Genomic DNA, 6,371 nt, shown 5'->3' with positions numbered 1-6,371 from the left:
CCTGTGCTATTCATCAATTCAGGACAAAAAAATAAAAAATAAAAAAAGTCTATTAGAAATGTATAGAAACTATGCTTAATAGATTATGACAACTAGTTCAACCATTTTGCATTTAATGACTTATACAATTAACTATTACCTTGATGTTTTGGGGGGTAAGACTATTCAACAGAGAACAAGAATAATAAATTTTGATCAACATGACAAAGTAATTGCTCATGTAGGAAACCGCAGACAATTGTACAAAATCATTTGCATGCACATACCAAAGCATTAGCAATATGTTTATGACGTGCACAAGTGACTAGATGATGTGGAGGTTGAACAAGTTTTGAGAATTTCAATTGTGATCTGAGACTGAGGAAAAACTGTAAGAACATTTAACAACACTGCAGCCCAGTGGTGGAAATGTGCCTGCACAATATGATTATCATTTGACTCTTTATATAGCATATTTGTGTCAAAATCTATTAGGCTGGATTACTTGGTGCATGAAAAAGTGAAGGAAAGTACTGTGTGTTGTATGGATGTGATATCATTTTTAACTGTATCAGCGATATTCTTGCTCTCTCTCACTGGATAAAGTGTTTTTGTACACAGCTGATGTGTTTCCTGTGACTGTGGGCCTCAGAGCACAGTAATACAGAGCAGAGTCTGACACTTCAGCAGAGGAGATCTCCAGATCCACATGGGTTTGTTCACTTTTAGTGATTGTAACAGACAGTCTTGGATCTACATCAGACTTTTTGGTGATTGTTGTACCATCAAAGATGAACACAAGAAATTCAGGAGCTGATCTGGGATACTGACGGTACCAGTATAGATAATCTGCAGAGGAATAACTACAGGATAATGTAACATTTGATCCCTCCTCAGCAAAAAGCTCTGTTTTCTTCGGTGTGATGTTTCCAGACACAGCAGCTGAAAAAATACAGAAAAGGTAAATTTTTAATTAGATTTGTTTTAATTAAACTCATCATTAACAATAGATAATACATAGCCTATATAACATATACGTATACATACATGCCAGACTATATATAAGAATAACTGAATAAATATCCATTGTGCAGTGCACTGTGTTCACTTTAAGATGATTCAGACTGAATTGTTTCTATAGAGTCTGAAGTGATCAGATTGTGTCAGATCTGTGTAGTCCCTCCTCTCTGAGACACATCATAAGTTTTACATTTCACACCTGAGGACAGAACAACAAGCCAGTTACAATATCTAATGGTTTTGTCTGTTTTTTTTTTTATGTATTGTACTACTGCGAAAATTGATCTATGATCAATTTTATTATTTGAGAATAAATATAGCACAATATAATTTCTATCAATTTTAAACATCTAATTATCCAGTGTCACTTAAATTTCCTTTTATTTATTTTTATTTAATATATTTTGTAATATTAATTTGAATCATAAAGATATATTCATAAAAGACATTTAATATTGTATTGCGAACGTAATAAATAAATAAATGAATAAATAAATATTTCTGATTTCTCAAACTGGCAGCACGTGAAGTTTATAATGTAAGTAGTCTGGCAAATAAAACACACTAATGCAGCTTTATAGATTTTATATTCTCGTATAAATGTTCTCCTATAAATAGTTTTTTCTTCTCACATGTGTCAGGTTTTTGTACAGTGCTCTTGTGTTTCCTGTGACTGTGGGCTGCAGAGCACAGTAATACACAGCAGAGTCTGATACTGTAGCAGAGGAGATCTCCAGATCCACATGATTTTGCTTTTCTTTGTTGTGTTTAGCAGTGAATCTGGGATTTACATCAGACTTCTTATCTTCTTTTGTTCCATATACAATGAACACAAGTAATTCAGGAGCTGATCGTGGGTATTGACGGTACCAGAATAAAGTCAGTGCAGAAGAATAACTGCAGGATAATGTAACACTTGAACCCTCAAAAGCAAACTCTTCAGTTTTGGTTGGTCTAATTTCATCTCCATATGTGGCACCTGCAAAAGTAAATCAGCTTTTAATCCTCAATTATTTTTTTATTTATAATGAGTCAAGTGTGATCAGTGATTTTTCAATAATAAATACCACACTAATTAAAGCTCCTCACATTGTGGTTGTTTAGAATATTTAGATGCAGTACAAGAAAACGAAATACTTACATGCAAAGACAAAGAGTGGAATAATAGATAGGAGCTCCATTGTCTGTGTTCACTGTAACAGACTCTGAAGGGGTTTCACAAGATCACAGGAGTCAGTGCTTAGAGACACACCTCTACCAGTAAATATAACTCAGACCTTGAATGTCTTGAAAGGGAAAATAATTTGAATGTAATGGGGATAATTGTTTTAATTATTATTATTTTATTTTTTTAAAGAAACTATTTATTATATAATACGGTGACGCATTGCTGCCACATACATATTATTTTTTCCTCCCAATTATGTCGTAATAACGAGATCTTATGTCGTAATAACGAGATCTTATGTCGTAATAACGAGATCTTATGTCGTTTTAACGACATCTTTTCTCGTAATAACGAGATCTTATGTCGTTAAAACGACATCTTTTTCTCGTAATAACGAGATATTATGTCGTTAAAACGACATCTTTTTTTGCCCTTATAAGGACATGTGTCATGTACAAAATATGCCTTTATCCACATAAAATTGACAGCCTATCGCGCCTTTATCACACGTTCAAAAAGCTTAAGCAAATATAGCAGCCCCCAATCATGCAAAATTAATCAATGAGGCCCTTTTTTGAAAATATATTTAGGTATATTATTTATACCTGAAGTTTGGATGTACTCTGGTAACTGAAAATAGCAGCATCTGTTCTATATGTTGGGATTGGGAAAGTTCTAAAAAAATAAAATGGTAGAAAAATATGAAAATATGCTGAAATGATTTGCTGTTATCATGTATCTTTTGTTATTGTTATAATTATATTAATATTGTGTTACTGTAACTGGTAACTGAAAATAGCAGCATCTGTGATATTTACATTTATCCATTTAGCTGACGCTTTTATCCAAAGCGACTTACAATTGCTATATATGTCAGAGGTCACACGCCTCTGGAGCAGCTAGGGGTTAAGTGTCTTGCTCAGGGACACATTGGTGTCTCACAGTGGATTCGAACCCGGGTCCCTCACACCAAAGGCATGTGTCTTATCCATTGCGCCACACCACCCCCCATATATTTTATGTTGGGATTGGGAAAGTTCTAAAAAAAAAAAAATGGTAGAAAAATATGAAAATATGCTGAAATGATTTGCTGTTATCATGTATCTTTTGTTATTGTTATAATTATATTAATATAGTGTTACAAATAATGTAAACATTAATTAGAAGGTAATCAGTCTTTAATTTGTTTCACATCAGTGACTGATTTCAAGAATCATAAGACACATGATTTATTGTTGAGGATGTTTTTGTACAGTGATGATGTGTTTCCTGTCACTGTGGGCGTCAGTGCGCAGTAGTACAGCGCAGAGTCTGATACTTCAGCATTAAAGATCTCCAGGCTCACAAGATTTTTGTCCACTTTTGGTAAAATGCGAGGAGGAAGAGGGTTACTTGTGGCTCCTTGTGGGTAAATCCAAGCCAGGAACTCTGGTTTGGATCTGGAATATTGGCGATACCAGTGCAGATTATTTATGGTTCCTTCATATTTACAGGAGAGAATGGCTTTTTGTCCCACAGATGCAAGTGTCCTGTTTGTCTGTGCTGTTATTGACTGTGCCATTGTGTCACCTGCAAACCGTAAAATATAAAACATCTCATCAAACTGAATTTGTATCATTAACTTTATAGCATTAAACAAAAGTATATCTAAAAATACTGTTTGTACAAATATATATATATATATATATATATATATATATATATATAAAATATATATTAAAAAAAAATCATGGGTAAGCTTCACTTACTTTTAATCAAAAATACCAGAAGAAAAGCACAAAGAATCATCATGTTTGCTCTGTGAGAAGTTTAATGATCACTCTGCTTTTACTCAAACCCACACAAGCTCCTCCTGCACAGAAGGAGAACACAGCACTGACATGAACTGCATCTGTGTGATCAATATTTGGTATGAAACAAATCTAGAAATCTCACTTAGTTTATTCACAAAATGCAGTTTATTGTATTGGTATTTGTTTTTGTTTTTTAAATATTTTATTTCAGTTGACATTTATTATTATTTCAAGTAACAAAAATGTGTTTTTATGATTTTAGTTTAAAAGATATAATAATAACCCTGCTTTGAAGAGCTGAATGATGTTATGATATATCGCCCTCTTCTGGTGCTCAACAGGTTTATATAGCAAATGCATTATTTGACAGAAATGTGCACTGAAATGTGATTTCTGCTCATATCATAATACATTTATAGTAATAACCAAATACATTCAATGCATGTGTTTTGACAGCATATTGATCACTGTGGATCTTTTTGACAAGAAATGCCTAAATATAATTTATAGGCTTCAGTTAATGTCAAATTTAAAAATTAGGTAAATCGATTTATGATATGAAGTCGAATATTTTAAAATGATAGACTTAATCCAAAGACAAATCAAGAATATTTAATTTAGGACTGTATTTGCAAGTTTTTTGAGTGTGTTTGAGTCACAGTGCTTCAGAACATTGTAGTACACAGAGTCAGACACACACACATCCTGGATTGCCAGTCGAAAGGAAGTTGTGCTGAGATTTGCTTGAAATCGCTCCTTGAACTCTTCATTGTCTTCGAATTTACTTGGGAATTCCATTCAGCAGCAATCTGATATTTGCTAATATTTGCCATCATCCATAGCAGTGTTGTATGTCAGTCTGCTTATCTGAGTAACTGAAACTGCCACTACTTTCAAGCCACTCGTATCACAATGCAAACTCTCACTCTCTTCCAAACAGATGAAACTGGGACCGTCTTGCATCTCAGTTATTGTCATGTTTGTGTTTAGTTTCATTCATGGACTGTTAGTTTGTTTTTCTTCAGTTACCGGCTCCCTTTGTTCTGATTTCCGGCCACTCATTAGTTATGGACACTCATGCCATCAACAAACCTGTTCATCATTTAGTTAGTTATCATTGTATATTTAAGTTCCTCCTTGTATTCAGTTGATTATCAGGTATTGTCGTGTCTACATGCTGTTTTGTTGCCTTCTTGCCAGTGAATTACATTAGTTTGTTTGTTTAATAAATATTTTGTTTATTTGAACTATTTTGGGACTCTTTCTCATCATCATCTGGCCTAAACTTTATAGTTATTGATCGTCTTGCAGTTAAATGACCTCAGATGAATTCAGCATTAATATTGCTATTATATTTTTGCAGTGTTTGACTTGTTGCTATCCAATTGTTCTGTATGTTGTTGTGGACTTTAAGATGACATAGATACAGGTCAGATTATAAAATAAATTCAATGCAAACTTTAACTGTAAAATCAATTTCATATCCACATATTCATTTATGCATGGTTGACTATAAATTATCTCTTACTTAGTAGATTGACGGGACAAAATGAACAAGCTCCTTCTAAACATTTGTTGAAACCACCATTAAGTGTAGTTTTTTATAGCATGTAAAAATGGACACCTATGTGTAACTGAAATGCAATACTGCGAATCAGGTTTTTGTACAGTGTTCTAGTGTTTCCTGTGACTGTGGGCCTCAGAGCACAGTAATACACAGCAGAGTCTGACACTTCAGCAGAGGAGATCTCCAGATCCACACGTTTGATCTCTTTTGTAGCTTTTGAAAACAGACGAAGACCAGGCTCAGATTTATTTGAATATTCATTGACAAGAAGTAGGAACTCTGGTTTTGCTCCAAGATACTGGCGATACCACTGGAGAGACTGAACATTGCCAGTAGTGGCACTGTAGTTACAAGAGAGAGTCACATTTTTACCCTCAATAACATGTTTTTCTGAAGTCCATGGTTGAATTGTATCAGCCAAAGCAGTTTCTGTGGAAAAGAAAAGTCTTTAGTCAAGCAATACAATTATATAACAGAGCTATCTGTTATATTACTGTTATATAATATTGATAACAATTACTCATAATAAACATATTGAATGAATATTTCTTACCCATGCAAAGTTGTATTATTATCCAGGTAAAGAGAAACATGATGTCTTTAGAGAGACAGTGATGGAATAGATTGTATTTGAATAACTGTTTGACTGTCTCACATTCTCAACCGTGTGGATCAGCTCCACCCACTGCTGGAGGATGTTGACATGAAAAAAGGCTCATGTCAGAAACTGCACACTTTAGAGCTCTTAGTTTTTGTAAGGGTGTCTATGTAATATATCAGTTACAGTGGGCAGCAGAGCACATAAGCACATCTCAGTTACACTGAGATTCTGAATTGGCAGAGA

The 6,371-nt window shown here is 33.9% G+C and overlaps 1 gene segment (V, D, J or C); it reads right to left on the bottom strand.

Annotated features, from left to right (window-relative positions):
• Nucleotides 1–550: 550 nt before the first annotated feature.
• LOC311292375 (T cell receptor alpha variable 5-like) lies at nt 551–1,066 on the bottom strand. The segment is given in 2 exons: nt 1,027–1,066; nt 551–921 (listed from the first exon to the last, which is right to left on the bottom strand).
• Nucleotides 1,067–6,371: the final 5,305 nt, after the last annotated feature.

Source organism: Rutilus rutilus, assembly GCF_951802725.1.
Source record: "Rutilus rutilus genome assembly, chromosome: 6".
NCBI lineage: Eukaryota > Metazoa > Chordata > Actinopteri > Cypriniformes > Leuciscidae > Rutilus > Rutilus rutilus.
This window is presented reverse-complemented; position numbering and strand designations above follow the sequence as displayed.